Raw genomic sequence first — 19,679 nt, forward strand, 5'->3', positions numbered from 1 at the left:
GCAATTATCATTTGTAGACTTTCTGATGATGGCCATTCTGACTGGTGTGAGGTGATACCTCATTGTAGTTTTGATTGGCATTCCTTCAATAATTAGTGTTGTTCAGTGTTTTTTCTTGTGCCTATTGACCATCTGTATGTCTTCTTTGGAGAAATGTCTCTTCAGGTCTTCTGCCCATTTTTTGATAGGGTTTATTTATTTTTTTCATATTGAGTTGTATCATTATGAGCAGTTTGTGTATTTTGGAAATTAACCCCTTGTCAGTCTCTTGGTTTGCAAATATATTCTCATATTCTATAGGTTTCCTTTTTGGTTTTTTGTTGGTTTTTCTTGTTTGTTTTTTGCGTTACACGGGCCTCTCACTGTTGTGGCCTCTCCCGTTGCGGAGCACAGGCTCCGGACATGCAGGCCCAGTGGCCACAGCCCACGGGCCCAGCTGCTCCGTGGCATGTGGGATCCTCCCGGACTGGGGCATGAACCCATGCCCCCTGCATCGGCAGGCGGACTCCCAACCGCTGCACCACCAGGGAAGCCCTCCTTTTTATTTTTTAATTTCTATCCTATTTTTTTCTCTCTGAGCTTTATTATTTCTTTTCTTCTTCTAATATTAGGCTTTGTTCTCCTCTTTTCTAATTCTTTTAGGTGGTAGATTAGGTTGTTTATTTGGGATTTTTCTTATTTTTTTGAGGAAGGCTTATATCCCTATAAATTTACTGCTTAGAATTGATTTTGCTGTATCCCATAGATTTTGTGTGGTTGTGTTTTCATTGTCATTTGTCTTGAGGTATTTTTAAAATTTCCTCTTTGATTTCATGTTGACCCATTGGTTTTTTGTAGCATGTTGTTTAGTCTCCATGTAATCATTTTTTAAAATTTCTCTTCCTGTGGTTGATTTCTGGTTTCATGCCATAGTGGTCGAAAAAAGTGCTTGAAAAAATTTCTATCCTCTTAAATTTGTTGAGGATTGTTTTGTGTCCTAGAATATGATCTATCCTAGAGAATGTTCCATTTGCACTTGAAAAGAATGTCTATTCTGCTTTTTTTGTTTAATTAGTGTCCTGTAGATATCAATTAAATCTAACTGTTCTATTGTGTCATTCAGAATCTCCATTGCCTTATTGATTTTCTGTCTGGAAGAACTGTCCATTGATGTCTGTGGGGTGTTAAAGTCTACTATTATTGTATTCCTGTCCATTTCTCCCTTTATGTATGCTAGTATTTGTTTTATGTATTTAGGTACTCCTATATTTGGAGCATATATGTTAATGAGTGTGATATCCTCTTCTTGTATTGATCCTTTTTATCATTATATAGTGTCCTTCTTTGTCTTTCTTTATGGCCTTTGTTTTAAATCTATTTTATCTATATGAGTATTGCTACCCTGACTTTTTTGTCATTTCCATTTGCATGAAATATCTTTTTCCATCCCCTCACTTTTAATATATATGTGTCTTTCACCTTAAAGTGGGTCTCCTGTAGGCAGCATATTGTAAGTTCTTGTTTTATTATCCAATCTGTGACTATGTCTTTTGATTGGAGCATTTATTCCATTGACATTTAAAGTAATTATTGATAAGTATGTATTTATTGCCATTTTACTCCTCGTTTTCTAGTTGATTTTGTAGTTTTTTGTTGCTCCTTTCTTCTCCTTTTTGTTTTTCCTTCTGTGGTTTGATGATTTTCTTTTGTATTATGCTTGAGTTCCTTTCTTTTGGTTTATTGTGGATCTATTGTATGTTTTTGATTTGTGGATACTCTGATTTTCAAGTATATTACCCATAAGTGTGTTGACTTGCTTTAGGCTGGTAGTCATATAAACTCAAACACATTCTAAAAGATATACATTTTCTTACTCCCCTCCCCACATTTTGTGATTTTGATGTCCTATTTTATATTCATGTTTATCTTTTTGCTGTTCATTGTAGTTATAATTGCTTTCACAGAATTTTATGATTGTTTCTTAATCTATGTACTGGTTTATTTAAGTGATCTTCAGTCCCTGTATATATGTACCTTTCCTATTGTGATTTTCCCTTTCCTATAGATTCTTCTTCTTTTCTATTTAGTGAAGACCTTTCAATATTTACTTTAGGAGAGGTTTAGTATTGCTGTACTCTTTTAGTTTTTGCTTGTCTGAGAAATTCTTTATCTCTTCTTCTATTCTAAATGATGATCTTGTAAGTAGAGTATCCTAGGTTGCAGGTTTTTCCATTTCAGAACTTTGCAGACCATAGGGGGTGGCAAGATATATTCACTGTTTCTGTAAAGAAATCAGCTGATAGCCTCATGGGGGTTCCCTTGTAACTGACTCTGTTTTTCTCTTGCTGCCTTTAGAATTCTTCCTCTATCTTTAATTTTTGTCATTTTAATTATGATATGCCTTGGCATAGGTCTGTTTGGGTTCATCTTGTTTGGGACCTTCTGTGCATTCTGTACGTGGATATTTGTTTCCTTTTAGGTTTGGAAAGTCTTCAGCCATAATTTCTTCAAATACATTTTTTATCCTCTTTTCTTTTTATTCTCCTTATGGGATTCCTATTATGCATAGGTCGGCAATCTTTATATTATTCCATATATCTTGTATGTTGCTTTCATTTTTTAAATTTGTATTTCTGTCTGTTCTGATTTTGTGATTTCCATTATTCTCTCTTCCAGATTACTTATTTGTTCTACGTTATTTAGTTTGCTATTTATTGCCTTTGGCTTGGTTTTCATCTTGGCCATTTAGTTGTCTAATTTTGATTGACTCCTCTTTATAATTTTTAGTTCTTCCTTACTATAATCTGTCTTCCTATCAATAGTCTTTCTTAATTCTTTCAAAAATTTTATTACCTTCTTTTTGAACTTGGGGTCTGGTATACTGGAGAAGTCTGTTTCTGTTTTTTCTTTCAGGGGAGTTCTCTAGTTCTTTTAATCGGGAGTAGTTCCTCTGCCTTTTCATTTTACTTATGTTTCTCTGACTCTATGAATGTAGGAGAAACAGTTGTCTGATGTGGTCTTGAGGGGATATTTTTATGTGGGAACAACATTGTATAGACTCTACGAGTCCAAAATTTTTGGTGAGAGGGCTGTTTTTGGTATGGATGCTTACTACGTCTTTCCTCGGGGTAGGTTAGCCCTTGTCCCCTTGATAGGGTGTGTGTTTGGTGTTGTGGTGTGCAGAGCCTGTATATTGGGCAGGGCCTCCTCTTTGCTCTGTGGTTGTCACAATCCTGTCAGGGACAGGGTCTGCTCTCCAGTTGTTGTAGAAGCCCCCATATCCTGTTCTAAGCTGCAGTGAGTTAATGCTTCATCTGGGAAATTTGCCACTGTGTGTTCTTGCCCAGGAGCTGTCAACCAGAAGTGCAAATCTGTGATGCCACTTCTACCCAGTTTGTGTGTCCACAAAGATCACCGTGGCTCACACAGCCTTTTGGGGCTGCCTCCATTTTGGGAGCAGTGGTAATCGTCTCAGAAGTCCCTTAGGTATGCATATGCAATAACAAAGGCACTGGCACGAAAACATGCCAAAGCTACACCCCTGGAATAAGCTCAGGTTTCAGCCCTGCTTTTCCATGTGTGCACCCACAAATTTAGCAAAACCCATAGTGGGCAGAGGTGCACACTGCTGTGAGCATGCTGATAATGAGGCTGCTGTTGAGGATCCACAGCCCTACCTTCCTGTGTTGACAATGGGGCTGCCATGACAGACCCATACTCTGTCCCATCCCCAGTTGTGACCTGGGCCACACTCCAGGCCTTTTGAGCTGTCTCTGTGCAGCCAAACTGAGCTCTCTCTCCAGGTCTGTCTGTTAAAGCTTGAGTTTCAGCACTCACTTGATGCATACACCAGCAGGCATATGTCTAGGGCTGGGAAGAGTGGCCACATGGCCAGAATCATCTGTATTGGTCTCTTTCCACCCTTCAGGGCTGTACACCAGCTTCCACACTCTCTTCTTGAGCCTATGAAGCTCCCTATCTGTCCCAGAAGACCTCCCAGCCAGTGAAGGATGTTCTCAAGTTGAAGGAATATTTCCTCTTTCAAGATACCTCTCAGGGGTGCATGTCCTGTCCATCTTCCTCTTCTTCTTCCTTTTCCCTTCATCCTACCCAGTTATATGGGGATCTTTCTTGCAGCTTTGGTTGTATGAGGTTTTCTACATGTTTTCAGTAGGTATTTGGTGGGAATTTTTTCACATGTAGATGTATTTTTGATGTATTTGTGGGAGGAGGTGAGCTTCATGTCCCTCTACTCTGCCATCGTGATCTCCTCTCCTCCCAAAGAGAATTTTTTTTAAATGATTGTTTTCAACTGACCTAACTGGCTAGATATTCTGGCTTGGTTACATGACCAAAATGACATGAAAACTGTGCCAGAAATTTCTGCTTTGATCTCTTCCAAAAACTAAAATTGTACAGGCAGATATCAGAGATTCAATTTGTAAATATAGGACAGTTCATATATTTATGAGGACCCTGGGGAGCTTGCTTGTGGGCTGTTTCTAGGACCCCCAATGTTTTCCTGCACTCTACTTATTTTGAAGTGCAAAATCCTCTGCCTTCAAATAAAAGGCTTCTGTGAGTATGTCTTGTGAGTCTTATGAGTCCTTTCAATGATCCAAACTTGGTTGTCTTTGCAAAATTTCAATACCACTTCCAGAATTCTCAAAAGATATTGAGATCATAGTTTAATATTTTAAATGAAAAGATAAAGCAGACTTTATAACTTACTATTATAAGTCATGTTCTTGCTATATACAGTTGTATGCAGCTCAATCACAGTATTCCAACCAGTGCAGACTGCTGATTTTTAGTTTTTTGGTAAGCATGTAGATCAGTGAGTGGTAGACTTTTAGAGGTAGAATTAAGTTGGCATTATTTGGTATTCTAAGGTGTGCTTATTGGAGTGTATACTTTCTTGATTGGCTGACTTCCAGAAATAGGAGGATGACATTGATTTATGTTCACTGACACAATTAGCCTTTCAGTGTGTGTGTGTGTGTGTGTGTGTGTGTGTGTGTGTGTGTGTGTGTATACACACATATAAATTAGACCACTACCAGGAGACCAGAGACCTAATTCTTAACCTACCGTTAGCTAGCAGGTTCAGATACCACCCTGAGAATTTTTCCACATTTATAAAAATTTATAAAAATGGCATCAGGACTAAATAAGTTCTAATTTCCCTGTAAGATTTAACACAAATTAATCCTAAAATCAATAGAACTGAAGACACAGTCAGAATCTGGACCAAAATGTTATTATAACTTTAAAAATAAGGGGAAATTTCAAATTTATAATTAAGGAAGCAGGGAAGAAAGAAAGAAAGAGAAAACAGAATTAAAAGAAGAAACAAGGAAATAAAGAAAGAAGATGATTTATTTGCCCAGATGCTACAGGGGAAAAAAATGAAAAGGAAGCACACAAAAGTGAGCTATAATGGATTACTCAAAGGTTATCTGTTTTTATACTATTAAAAATATCTTCAACCAGCTAACTCTGTAGAATTAGCTGCTCAAAATAAGCCCTGGAATCAGCTTAGTGCTGTGCTTAATACATTTAATACATTTTCCACATGAAAAAAAAAACAACCTCTTTGAATCTGCATTCTTAAACAATATGGTTGTTAGAATGTAACAGCCATATTGATCTAAAGAGAATGATTTCTATTACATTTCATATTAAATTTTATATAGGAATACAATTCTCAATATTCCATTTTAACAAAGGGCTTTCTCCCTCCTTCCACCACCCTGCAATCTCTCTCTCTCTCTCTCTCTTTCTATCTCTCTGTCTCTTTCCCTAGCATACTTCTTGAGGACTGTTTCTGGGAAGTTTATATAAAGCAAACATTTCTTTGAATCTTGAACAGAGTATTATACAAGAAAGAAAATAAGTACTGAACAGTTTATTTTATGCCATTACTATGACATACTATCCAGCTTTTAGATTCATTGATTTTTTCTATAGCTTTCTTCATCTCTATTTCATTTATTTCTGCTCTTATCTTTATGATTTCTTTCCTTCTACTAACTTTGAATTTTGTTTGTTCTTCTTTCCCTAGTTGTTTTAGGTGAAAGGTTAGGTTGTTTATTTGAGATTTTTCTTGTTTCCTGAGGTGAAATTTTCTTGCTATAAACTTCTCTCTTAGAACTGCTTCTGCTGCATCCATTAGGTTTTGGATCATTGTGCTTTTGTTTTCATTTGTCTCTGGGTATTTTTTAATTTCCTTCTTGATTTCTTCAGTGATCCACTGGATATTAGTAGCATATTGTTTAGCCTCCATTTGTTTGTGTTTTTTTAGTTTTCTTTTTTTTTCTTGTAGTTGATTTATAATCTCATAGCATTGTGGAGAGAAAAGATACTTCATATGATTTCATTTCTTTTTTTAATTTACCAAAGCTCACTTTGTAGCCCAGCATGTGATCAATACTGAAGAATGTTCCATGTGAACTTGAGAAGAATGTGTATTCTGCTGCTTTTGGATAGAAAGCTCTATAAGATTCAGTTAAGTCCATCTGATCTAATGTGTCATTTAAGGCCTGTGTTTCCTTATTGATTTTCTGTCTAGATGATCTGTCCATTGATAAAAGTGGGGTTTTAAATAATTCCACACTGTTATTGTGTTACTGTTGATTTTTCCCTTTATGGCTGTTAGTTTTTGCCTTATATATTGAGGTGCTCTTATGTTGGCTGTATATATATTTACAAGTGTTGTCTCTTTTCCTTGGATTGATCCCTTGATCATTATGTAGTGTCCGTCTTTGTCTCTTGTAACAGTCTTCGTTTTTAAGTCTACTTTGTCTGATATGAGTATTGCTACTCCAGCTGTCTTTTTATTCCCATTTATATGGAATATCTTTTTCCATCCTCTCACTTGCAGTCTGTATGTGTCCCTAGATCTGAAGTGGGTCTCTTGTAGACAGCATATATATGGGTGTTGTTTTTGTATCCATTCAGCCAGTCTGTGTCTTTTGGTTGGAGCATTTAATCTGTTTACATTTAAGTTAATTATCAATATGTGTGTTCTTATTACCATTTCAGTAATTGTTTTGGACTTGTTATTGTAGATCTTCTTTTCTTCCCTTCCTCTTTTGTTCTCTTCTCTTGTGATTTGATGACTAACTTTAATGTTGTGTTTGGATTGCTTTTTCTTTTTGGTATGTGCATCTATTGTAGATTTTTGATTTGTAGTTACCATGATGTTTTGATATAGTAGTCTATGTAAAAACAAGATTTTTTAAGTTGCTAGTCTTTTCATTTCAAATGAATTTCCAATATCCTGCCTTTGTCCCCTCCTCTTCTCAAGATTGCTGGCTTTAATATCATATTTGTGTGTGGATGATTTCCTACCTTTAGTGTAGGTTTGCCTTTACTGGTGAGCTTTTCCGTCATAATTTTCCTGTTTCTAGTTGTGGCTTTTTCTTTTCTGCTTTAAGAATTTCCTTTACCATTTGTTGAAAATCTGGTCTCGTGTTGCTGAATTCTCTTAGCTTTTGCTTGTCTGTAAAACTTTTGATTTCTCCATTGAATCTGAATGAGAGTCTTGCTGGGTAGAGTATTCTTGGTTGTAGGTTCTTCCCTTCCATCACTTTAAATATATTGTACCACTCCCTTCTGGCCTTCAGAGCTTCTGCAGATAATCAGCTGATATCGTTATGGGAGTTCCCTTGTATGTTATTTGTTGCTTTTCCCTTACTGCTTTTTGTATTTTTTATTTGTCTTTAATTTTTGTCAATTCAATTGCTATGTGTCTCAGTGTGTTCCTCCTTGGCTTTATCCTGCCTGGGACTGCCTGTGCTTCCTGGACTTGGGTGACTGTTTCCTTTCCCACGTCAGGAAATTTTTCTGCTATTATCTCTTCAGATATTTTCTCAGTTCCTTTCTCTCTCTCTTCAACTTCTGGGACCCCTATAATGTGAATGTTTGGGCATTTAATGTTGTCCCAGATGTCTCTTAGACTGTCTTCATTTATTTTCATTCTTTTTTCTTTATTCTGTTCCACAGCAGTGAATCCCACCATTCTGTCTTCCAGTTCACTTATCGTTCTGCTTCAGTTATGCTGCTATTGAGTCCTTCTAGTGTATTTTTCATTTCAGTTATTGTGTTGTTCATCTCTGTTTGTTTGTTCTTTAGTTCTTCTATGTTTTTGTTAAACATTTTTTGCATCTTCTTGATCCTTGCCTCCATTCTTTTTCTGAGGTCTTGGGTCATATTCACTATCAGTATTCTGAACTCCTTTTCCAGCAGGTAGCTTATCTCCACTTCACTTAGTTGTTCTTCTGGGGTTTTATCTTTTTCCTTCATCTGGGACATATTCCCATGCCTTCTCATTTTGTCTAACTTTCTGTGATTGTGGTTTACATTTCACAGACTGCAGGATGGTAGTTCTTCTTGCTTCTGCTGTCTGGTGGATGAGGCTGTCTAAGAGGTGTGTGTAGGCTTCCTGCTGGAAGTGACTCTCCTGGTGGGTAGAGCTGTGTCTTGTCCCTCTGGTGGGCAAGGCTGTGTTCAGGAAAACTTTGAGAAGCCTGTCTGCTGATGGGTGGGTCTGCTGTGTTCCCACCCTGTTGGCTGTTTGGCCTGAGTTTTCCCAGCTCTGGAGCCTACAGGCTGTTGGGTGGGGCTAATGATGGCCTCCAGAAGGGCCCATGCCAATGAATACTCCCCAGAACTGCCACTGCCAGTGTCTTTGTCCCTGCAGTGAGCCACAGCCAACCCCTGACTCCACAGGAGACCCTCCATTACTGGCAGGAAGGTCTGGCTGTCTTTTATGGTGTCAACACTTTTTTCTCCCCGGCTTCTGTTTCACATGGGACCTGGTTGTACCCTCTGAGAGTGGAGTCTCTGTTTCCCTCTACTCCCATGAATTTCTTGCTATCAAACCCCACTGACTTTCAAAGCCAGATTCTCTCGTGGCTCCTCCTCCCATAGCCAGACCCCCAGGCTCGGAAGCCTGATGTTGGGCTCAGGACTCTTACTCCTGTGGGAGGGTGTCTGTGGTACAATTGCTCTCCAATCTGTGGTTCACCTACCTGGCAGCTGTGGGATTTGATTTCATCACAGTTGCACCTTTCTTACCATTTAGTTGTGGCTCCTTTTTTGTCTTTGGCTGTAGGGTTTCTTTTTGGGTAGGTTCCAGCATTTTTCTATTGATGGTTGTTCAACAGTTAGTTGTGATTTTGGTGTTTCCATAAGAAGAGGTGAGCCCACATCTTTCTACTACTTGGTCATCTTGACCTCCAGCCTCCTTGTTTTTGTTTTTTTCTTAATTTTTTAAAATTATAGTTGACTTATAATGCTGTGTTAATTGCTGCTGTACAGCAAAGTGACTCAGTTATACATATACATGAATCCTTTTATATATTCTTTTCCATTATGGTTTACCCCAGGATTTTGAATATAGTTCCCTGTGCTATACAGTAGGACTTTGTAGTCCATTCATTCTACATGTAATAGTTTGCATCTACTAATGCCAAACTCCCAGTCCATCTCCCCCTCACTTCCCTTTGGCAACCAACCACAAGTCTGTTTTCTATGTCTGTAAGTCTGTTTCTGTTTCATAGAAAGGTTCATTTGTGTCATATTTTAGTTTCCACATATAAGTGATATCATATGGTTTCAGTCTTTCTCTTTCTGATTTACTTCAGTTAGTATGATAATCTCTAGTGGCATTCATTTTGCTGCAAATGGTATTATTTTGTTCTTTTTATGGCTGAGGAGTATTCCATTGTATACATGTACCACATCTTCTTTATCAATTTGTCTGTTGATGGACATTTAGGATGTTTCCATGTCTTAGCTATGTGAATAGTGCTGCTATGAACATAGGGGTGCATGTATCTTTTTGAATTATAGTTTTGTGTGGATATATGTCCAGGAGAGGGATTTCTGGACCATATGGCAATTCTATTTTTAGCTTTTTGAGGAAACTCTATAGTGTTTTCCATAGTGGATGCACCAACTTACATTCCCACAAATAGAATAGGGGGTTCCTTTTCTCCATACTTTCTCCAGCATTTATTTTTTGTAGACTTTTTAATAATGGCCATCCTGACTGGTGTGAGGTGGTACCACATTGTAATTATGATTTTAATTTCTCTAATAGTGACATTGAGTTTCTTTTCATGTGCCTGTTGGCCATCTGTATGTCTTCTGTGGAGAAATGTCTATTTAGGTCTCTGCCCCTTTTTGATTGGGTTTTTATTTTTTTGTTGTGGAGTCATATGAGCTGTTTGTATATTTTGGAAATTAAGCCCTTTTTGATTGCATAGTTGGCAAAAATTTTCTCCCAGTCTGTAGGTTGACTTTTGGTTTCATTTATGGTTTCCTTAGCTGTGCAAAAGCTTGTAAGTTTGATTAGGTCCCATTTATTGGTTTATGTTTTTATTTCTATTGCCTTGGGAGACTGACCTAAGAAAACATTGGTACAATCTATCTCAGAGAATGTTTTGCCTATGATCTCTTCTAGGAGTTTTATGGTGTCCTGTCTTATATTTAAGTCTTCATGCCATTTTGAGTTTATTTTTGTATATGGTGAAAGAGTGTGTTCTAACATCACTGTTTTACATGCAGCTGTCCAAATTTCCCAGCACCACTTGCTGAAGAGACTGTCTTTTCCCTATTGCATATTCTTGCCTCTTTTGTCAAAGGTTAATTGACCACAGGTATGTGGGTTTATTTCTGGGCTCTCTGTTCCGTTTCATTGATCCATATTCACTGATCTGTTTTTATGCCAATACCATGCTGTTTCGATTACTGTAGCTTTGGAGTATTGTCGGAAGTCTGGGAGGGTTATGCCTCCAGCTTTGTTCTTTTTCCTCAGGATTGCTTTAGCAATTCTGAGTCTTCTTTTTTAGGGTTCCATATGAATTTTAGGATTATTTGTTCTAGGTCTGGGAAAATGCCATGGGTAATTTGATATGGATTGCATTAAATCTGCTGATTGATTTGGATAATATGGTCATTTTAACAATATTAATTCTTCCAATCCAAGAGCATGGGATATCATTCTATTTCTCTGAATCATGTTTAATTTCCCTTATTCATGTTTTATAGTTCTCAGCATATAAGTCTTTCACCTCCTTGGTGTGGTTTATTCCTAATTATTTTACTTTTTGGTGCAATTTTAAAAGATATTATTTTTTTACATCCCCTTTCTGATATTTCATTGTTAAAGAAAGGCAAAAGATTTCTGTATGTTAATTTGTATACTGCTACTTTGCTGTATTAATTTATCAGTTCTAGTAACTTTTGTGTGAAATCTTTACGGTTTCTATATATAATATCATGTCATTTGCATATAATGACAATTTTACCCTTCTCTTCCAATTTGGATATCTTTTATTTCTTTTTCTTTTTCTTTTCTGATTGATGTGACTAGGACTTCTAATACTATGTTGAATAGAAATTGTGATAGTGGGCTATTTGTCTTGTTCCAGCTCTTAGTAGGAAGGCTTTCAGATTTTCACCATTGAGTATTATATTGGCTGTGGGTTTATCATAAATAGATTTTATTATGTTGAGGTATGTTCCTCTATACACACTTTGGTAAGAGTTTTTATCATGCATGGATGTTGAATTTTGGCAAATGCTTTTTCTTCATCTATTGAGATGATCATGTGGTTTTTGTTTTTTCTTTTGTTGATGTGGTGTATCACATTGTTTGATTTGCATATGTTGAACCATCCTTGTGAACTTTGGATGAATCTCACTTGGTCATGGCATATGATCTTTTTTATGTGTTGTTGGATTTGGTTTGCTATATTTTATTGAGAATTTTTGCATCTATACTTATCAAAGATACTGGCTTGTTATTTTCTTTTTTGGTTGTGGCTTTGTCTAGTTTTTGTATTGGGGTGATGGTGGCTTCATTGAATATCCTTTGGAGTGTTCCCTCCTCTTCAATATTTTGGAAGAGTTTGAGAAGGATCAGTATAAGTTCTCCTTTGTATGTTTGGTAGAATTCACCTGTGAAGCCATCTGATCTTGGATTTTTGTTTGTAGGGAGTTTTAAAATTATAGCTTCTACTTCACTCTTAGTATCCATTCCTTCAAATTATCTATTTCTTCTGATTCAATTTTGGTAGGCTGTATGTTTCTAGAAACTTGTCCTTTTCTCTTAGATTGTCGAATTTTTGACATATAATTGTTCATGGTATTCCCTTATGGTGTGCATGTCTGTGTGTGTGTGTTTTGTATTTGTGCAATATCAAAAATTTATCTGTTTCATTTCTACTGCCTGGAAATTTATCCATACAATATTTAGAGAGCACCTGTTAAAGACTCTGTCCTATGTCTTCTGTATGGTCCTCAATAGAAAAAAGCTATAATAACTTTGGCTGGAATATGAGGTTCATTGTAAAAATAAAACCATAGAAATTTAAAAAAATATATAAATATAGAATATATACATTAAGATTTCTATTTTATAAGTAAATCAATATAATTGAATTCTTATTTGTCTATATGAAAAATACCCAAAATATTGTTTAAGGTATATAATTTGCATTTTTCTAAAATTTTTGAAATGACTACACATCACTTTTTATATTTAGAAAAAATCAGTATCAATGACAAGTGAATATAATAATTTTAAGTTACCTTACTTTTAAATAGTTAAGAATTCAGTAGTCTCTGACAAAAAGAAGTGTAACTTCAAAGAAGCCTTTCTATATATTTAGGATATATTTAGGATATATATATATATATATGTAATATAGCATATGCTTATTATCTGAGTTTTAGCTAATTAAAAAATATATAAAGATCCCTGTGAAATGGTTTTGTTTCTCAGATAGATAGATAGATATGGATAGGCAAATAGATATTTGGGAAATAATCATTATTATTAATTTGGAATGTATATGTCAAAAGACACACTGCTTTATCTTAATTATGGTGATTCAGAAAATTATCCAAAAACATTTTACAGTTATTTATTAGTGTATTTACAAATAATGTATAGATGTTTCTAAAGAAAAAGTAACGTAGATTTACTAGAGAAAACTGGGAATAGACTGAGAAAATGTTTTATTGTTGAAAGAGTTACATTTATTAAAATCTCTCCCCCCTTCCTGCCTCCCTCTCTCCCTCCCTTCCTTTCTTCCTTCATTCTTTCCTCTCCCCCTCCCTCCCTCCTTCCCTCCTCTTTTCTTTTTAGTTGTTTTCCATCTCTCTCCCCATGTCTGCAAGTAAATTAATACCCAAGAAAAGCCACTAGAGTATGATTTGGAAAATTATGTCAGAGAGAACAAATGCCTTCTAAATGGCACTCTAATGGCCCCAAAGAGTTAATGAACCTGATATTCTCCATGAACCAGATTCATTTTAAAGACACCCTTTCACAGATGAGGTGTGTGGCTAATTATATTTGCACATTTGGCTAGCTGCTTAGTCATGCAAAATGATCGATATTTTGTGCCATGAATCACCACTTGCCATATGGACATAACTTTCTGAGTATCTATCTTTTCAAGATTTTCTGACAATAGTATCTTATCATTGCTAAAATATGATTACTTTTGGTAAAATTGTTTCCCTGTATTAAATGTGCTAGGAGTATCATTTAAAAAAGATTTTAAATGAAGGTAACTGTTTAAAAATTTCTCTTTTAATGCTATACTTTTTGAAATGAAGTTAAACAACATAATTGCCCTACTTTTTACATGGCAACCTCCAGCAGGAACTTCATGCAGAGTACAGCGAAGGATTGGAGGGATATTCATGAACGAGAAATCAATGGAGGACAAGATGACTCACATTTTTCCCCAAAGTATAATGCAGGTATGAGGTAATTTTTATAATAATACTGTGTCAAGTTCTGTTTGATAGGCAAAATGATCTGAACAGGATTAACAGTACATTCATATTACATTTTGAAATAGAGAATTTTTATGTCTGATGCTGACTTTAATGGCAAAATTTAATATTCACTTAGTTAACTTGTTAGATTTCACATAAACTGATACTGTGACCATTAACATTACACCAGCATATAGAAAATATGTAGGATAATTGATTATATCATTTAATTGAAACCAGGGCTATTTATAAAACCCAAAAGGTGAAAATCTAAGTCTAAATTAGTGGTGTCTTGGGCAGATAGTATAATGAACAAGACGCATTGTTATTACTTATTATTATCAGAAAAGTAGTGTGCAAAAATCAGAATTATTGTAAAATTTCTAAGAAATTTTTTGCATATTCCATAGATATTTATAGGTCCATGAGATCTTAAAGACACTCATGCTGAAGATGAGAGCTGTTCTTTTTTTTTAATGCAAGGATAGTTAATTTAAAATGTTGTGTTAGTTTCAAGTGTACAGTAAAGTGATTCAGTTATACATGATACATATATATTTCAGATTCTTTTCATTATAGCTAGTAACAAGATATTGAATATAGTTCCCTGTGCTATACAGTAGATCCTTGTTATTTATCAATAATAGTGTGTATCTGTGAATCCCAAACTCCTAATTTATCCCTTCCCCCTCCACTTTCCCCTTTGGAAACCATGAATTTGTTTTCTATATATGTGAGTCTGTTTCTGTTTGGTAAATAAGTTCATTTGTATCATTTTTTTTAGATTCAATATATAAGTGATATCATATGATATTTATCTTTGACTGACTTCACTTAGTATGATAATCTCTAGGACCATCCATGTTGCTGCAAATGGCAATATTTCATTATTTTTATGGCTGAGTAATATTCCATTTTATACACACACACACACACACACACACACACACTCACACACCACCACCACCACTTCTTTTTCCATTAATCTGTTGATGGATACTTAGGTTGCTTCCATGTCTTGGCTATTGTAAATAGTGTTGCTTTGGACATTGGGGTCCATGTATCTTTTCAAATTAGAGGTTTTTTCTTTGTGGATATATACCTAGGAGTGGGATTGCTGGATCATATGGTAACTCTACTTTTAGTGTTTTAAGGAACCTTCCTTACTGGTTTCCATAGTGGCTGTACCAGTTTACATTCCAACCAACAGTGTAGGAGGGTTCCCTTTTTTCCACACCCTCTCCAGCATTTATTATTTGTAAACTTTTTGTTGATGGACATTCTGACTGGTGTGAGGTGATACCACATTAATTTTGATCTGTGTTTCTCTAATAATTAGTGATGTGGAGCATCTTTTCATGTGCTGTTGGCCATCCATATACCTTGTTTTTGGAGAAATGTCTACCTAGGTCTTCTGCCTACTTTTTAAATTTGGTTATGTGGGGTTTTTGTTTGGTTGGTTTTTGGTTTTGTTTTTGATATTGAGCTGTATGAGCTGTTTGTTTATTTTGGAAATCAAGCCCATGTCAGTCACATTGTTTGCAAATATTTTCTCTGAATCCATAAGTTGTATTTTTGTTTTATGGTTTCTTTTGCTGTGCAAAAGCTTATAAGTTTGATTAGATCCCATTTGTTTATTTTTGCTTTTATTTATCTTGCCTTGGAAGCTGAAATAAGAAAGTCTTGCTACAATTTATGTCAGGGAATATTTTGTCTATTACTGATCTAAGAGTTTTATGGTGTCCCAGCTTATATTTAAAATTTTAAGGCATTTTGAGTTTATTTTTGTGTGTGGTGTGGGGGTGTGTCCTAACTTCATTGATTTACATGCAGCTGCCCAGATTTCCCAATACCACTTGCTAAAGAGACTGTCTTTTCTCCAGTCTCCTTTGTTGAAGATTAATTGACTGTAGGTGTGTATGGGTTTATTTCTATGCTCTGTATTCTGTTCCATTGATTTATATGTCTGTTTTTGTGCCAGTACCATACTGTTTCGATTACTGTAGCTTTGTAGTATTGTCTGACATCTGGGAGGGTTATGCCCCCAGCTTTGTTCTTTTTCCTCAGGATTGCTTGGCAATTCTTGGTTTTTTATTGTTCCATATAAAGTTTAGGATTATTTGTTCTAGCTCTAAAATGTCATGGGTAATTTGATAGGGATTGCATTAAATCTATAGATTGCTTTGGGTAGTTTGGCCGTTTTAACAATATTAATTCTTCCAGTCCAAGAGCATGGGATATTTTTCCGTTCATTTGAATCATCTTCAGTTTTATCAATGTTTTAGAGTTCTCAGAGTATAGCTCTCAGTCTTTCACCTCCTTTGTCAGGTTTATTCCTAGGTATTTTTCCTTTTTACACAATTTTAAATGGGATTTTTAAAATTTTTCTATTCTGATATTTCATTATTAGTGAGAATAAATTCAACAATTTTCTGCATGTTAATTCTATTTTTTTAAAAACCCGTGGCTGTCTTAAAAATTTTTTAGTTTAATAACTTAGATTATCAGATAATTTGATGTTTATGGAAAAATAAAATTTGTTACACTTGGAAAATATCCCTAAATTTCTTATTTGAGTTTGTGTGCATTCTTCACACATATATGTGTGTTTACAATTGCATATTTATGTGCCATTTAGGACTCTTGAGGTTTGAACGGACAGACTTTTTGAAGTATAAGGGAATATACTGACTTAATTAAATTTAAAAAATTAGTGGAGGTCTTGTATTAAGTATGGTTTAATTCCAAAGCTTAAACAATACCATATGGCTTGGCTTTCTTTCCATCTCTAGGATCAGCTTTCTACTGCTTTCAGTCCAAGGCTCCTAGTCTCACATGAACCTTATTTTGATGGTACCCAGGAGAAAACACAGAATGGTGTCTATGTGTCTCCTTCTAAACAAGCAAATAAAAATATTCCCTTTCCTTGGTAAAATAAGATTCCCTATCTGTTCTCATAGCCAGAAGGATGTGATTCTTGACTTTGGCAAGCCTGAGTTGGGCTGATTATTCCTAAACTCAGGGATGAAGCCAATTATCCCGATTGTATAGGTAATAAGTGAGAGAGTGAACAATTCTTCAGAAGAAAATTGACATACTATTTCCAAAAATACAGTGAATGCATGTTGAAGTGGCAAATAACATTTCCACTCTTAATCATAACATAATACGAATACTGTATAAGTTGCACCCCAATCTAGACCCCTTCTCACCAGATAATTGATGGAACCATTTGACAGGTTGTGGACACTGACATCTGTTCTTTCTTTTTCCTCTTCTTTGATATGCTGGTCCTCTTCTGTCTACCTATTCTTTCCTATAGAGTATTGATGGTTGATGTCTGCTGCTTTTTAATATATTATCATTTGTTTAATTATTTGTTGGTCAGGAATGACCCATTAATCATAGAAAATTGTTACTCTGTCTGCAATGGTTCAACTTTCAGAAGACAAATGTGTGCAATTCTGAAATTTTATGTGGCCTCAGTTTTTAACATAGTGCCTTCTGACTGGGTTGAATCTTCATTTTTATACATCTGTTGTTGGATTAGTTCTTATTGTTCTTTGTTTTTGTTTTAAATAACCCTGATTTTTGGACAAGAGGAAATCATAGAGGCTAAATTACTCCTGAGAAATTAATGCCATTACATTAAGAAAAGATGGCAGGGAGGGAGGGAAAGAGAGAGAAAGGGAGGGATAAATGAAGGACTAATAACTAAAATAAACCAAATAAAAATACTCTTCCTGTTCTCCTCAACTTCATGGAGTAGGTAAGAAGAAATATTTGTCTTTAAAGTCTGTAAGGATGCCAAACAATAATAAACTTTTTTTCATATTTGAGTATCTTATGGGCCTGGAACAGATTGTGTTGTTTTACACAATTACATTTTTGTTTGATTTTTTAAAATATAAATTTACTTTGGTACAACAATAAATTAATATGGTTATATTTCACATAAAATAATCTAGAATATGAAAACCCAAAATTATCAAAGACAGGGGATCATCACACCCCATCTTGAGTTCAGAATTAGAACTTTTATTTACAAAATATTTACATTACATTTTATCATTCATTTAAGTTAATATAAAGTGAAGAAAGTAAGCCTTTTGCATTGATGTGAAACAACTCTAATATGTAAAACAAAGATATGTGTTCCATGAACCAGGACTTAGAAAAATACTTGCATGTTGATAAAATGAAAAACCACACCTTCAACCATTTTTGCATGCCTAGATAGTTAGAAATAAATTTTTATTAGTTATAGTTTGCCAATATAATAACAAATTTTTAAATTTACTATATACAAGATTTTATACTAAGCCTTCTATGGACATAAATCCATTAAACCATTTAAACCCTTTTTTTTTAAATGAAGAAACCAAGCTAGATGATTTAAGCCAGGTGTCCATTTAAAAAAATTTTTTTAATTTATTTTTGGCTGTGTTGGGTCTTCATTGCTGCATGCAGGCTTTCTCTAGTTGCAGCGAGTGGGGGCTAATCTTTGTTGTGGTACACAGGCTTCTCATTGCAGTGGCTTCTCTTGTTGCAGAGCGTGGGCTCTAGGTCTGTGGGCTTCAGTAGTTGTAGCATGCAGGCTCAGTAGTTGTGGCTTGGGCTCTAGAGCGCAGGCTCAGTAGTTCTGGCACATGGGCTTAGTTGTTCCACGGCATGTGGGATCTTCCCAGACCAAGGTTCGAACCTGTGTCCCCTGCATTGGCTGGAGGATTCTTAACCACTGTGCCACCAGGGAAGCCCCCAGGTGTCCATTTTAAAGGTATCAGAAATCAGAGCAAAGTGAAGCTCTGACATCTAAGCTTTCTCTTAACAAATATAATTATCATTTTATGAATAATTTATTAATTATAAATATTTATACTCTTTTATACTAAGGGAAAGTTGCTAATAAAGTCAGTATTAGTGAAAATTATTTATAGTAATATGATTTTCATTCTTGTCTAACAATTCTTAATAATTATTCTAAATAATGTTTATTAAAAGATTGAAAACATCCACATAAATGAAAGCCAATAATCTATATAGCAAAATATATTTCTGGTTTATAACCATATTATATACCTTGTGTAAAATAAAAAAATTATTTATTGTTTTCACAAAGGCTGTGATAACAAAATAAATGACCATGTTGAAGAATGTAAGACATGAATCTGCTTTTCTCACTTTTGATAATTCAACTGTGTTGTTCAAAGGTTTATCCTGGAAGTTTGGGACTACTCAAATAGAAAATTGAGTTTTGGGGAACTCTAGTGATAGATGGAATTGGTGTTAATTAAAGTAATTGCCTGGGGCCTTTTCAGTGCTCTCTTAAAGAAAATAACATCCACCCAAAGCAGCCATTACCAAAAATTTTTTCTAATATCCTCTTCTAAAATATAGAAAATAAACTATTTTTCTCTATAAAAATGATTCACAAGTCCTCTTCTTCATTTTTAAGTATGCTATAATATGAACTATCTCCAGAAAAAGCTTAAATAAAATTTGAGTGGACCATCTGAAATTAGGGAGCATTAAGACTTTAAGTTATAGTTCCAAGAAGCATTGTATTTTTATCTAATTTTGGAAATTTTGGAGTTTAGCCTTAACATTCAGTTATATTTAAACACATTATTTTAAATAATAAAATAGATTTCCATCTAAAAACAATTCAATGTTCTATATTAGGAAGATCAAAAAGGCTGATAAAGGAGTATGTATACAATGCATACTTGTGATTCACTGATGGATAATGTAAGTTTTCTATCAAATATTTTTAATATTTACTGGAGATGAATTCTAGCTAATTAAACTTAAAATCATCACACATAACAAAACAAAATGTTTATAGCTAAGTCATTCCTTAAGTCGTACCCAGAAGAGTTTGCCAATAGTGACTGATG

The 19,679-nt window shown here is 35.0% G+C and overlaps 1 long non-coding RNA gene across 1 annotated transcript in view; it reads left to right on the top strand.

Annotated features, from left to right (window-relative positions):
* The window catches only part of LOC132593492 (uncharacterized), a 233,055-nt gene that overhangs the window by 161,757 nt on the left and 51,619 nt on the right, over positions 1-19,679 (top strand). The window contains exon 3 of the long non-coding RNA XR_009559086.1: positions 13,661-13,764. This is a non-coding gene — a long non-coding RNA (uncharacterized lncRNA). The remainder of the gene's footprint in view (positions 1-13,660; positions 13,765-19,679) is intronic.

Source organism: Globicephala melas, chromosome 1, assembly GCF_963455315.2.
Source record: "Globicephala melas chromosome 1, mGloMel1.2, whole genome shotgun sequence".
In the NCBI taxonomy this organism is placed as follows: domain Eukaryota; kingdom Metazoa; phylum Chordata; class Mammalia; order Artiodactyla; family Delphinidae; genus Globicephala; species Globicephala melas.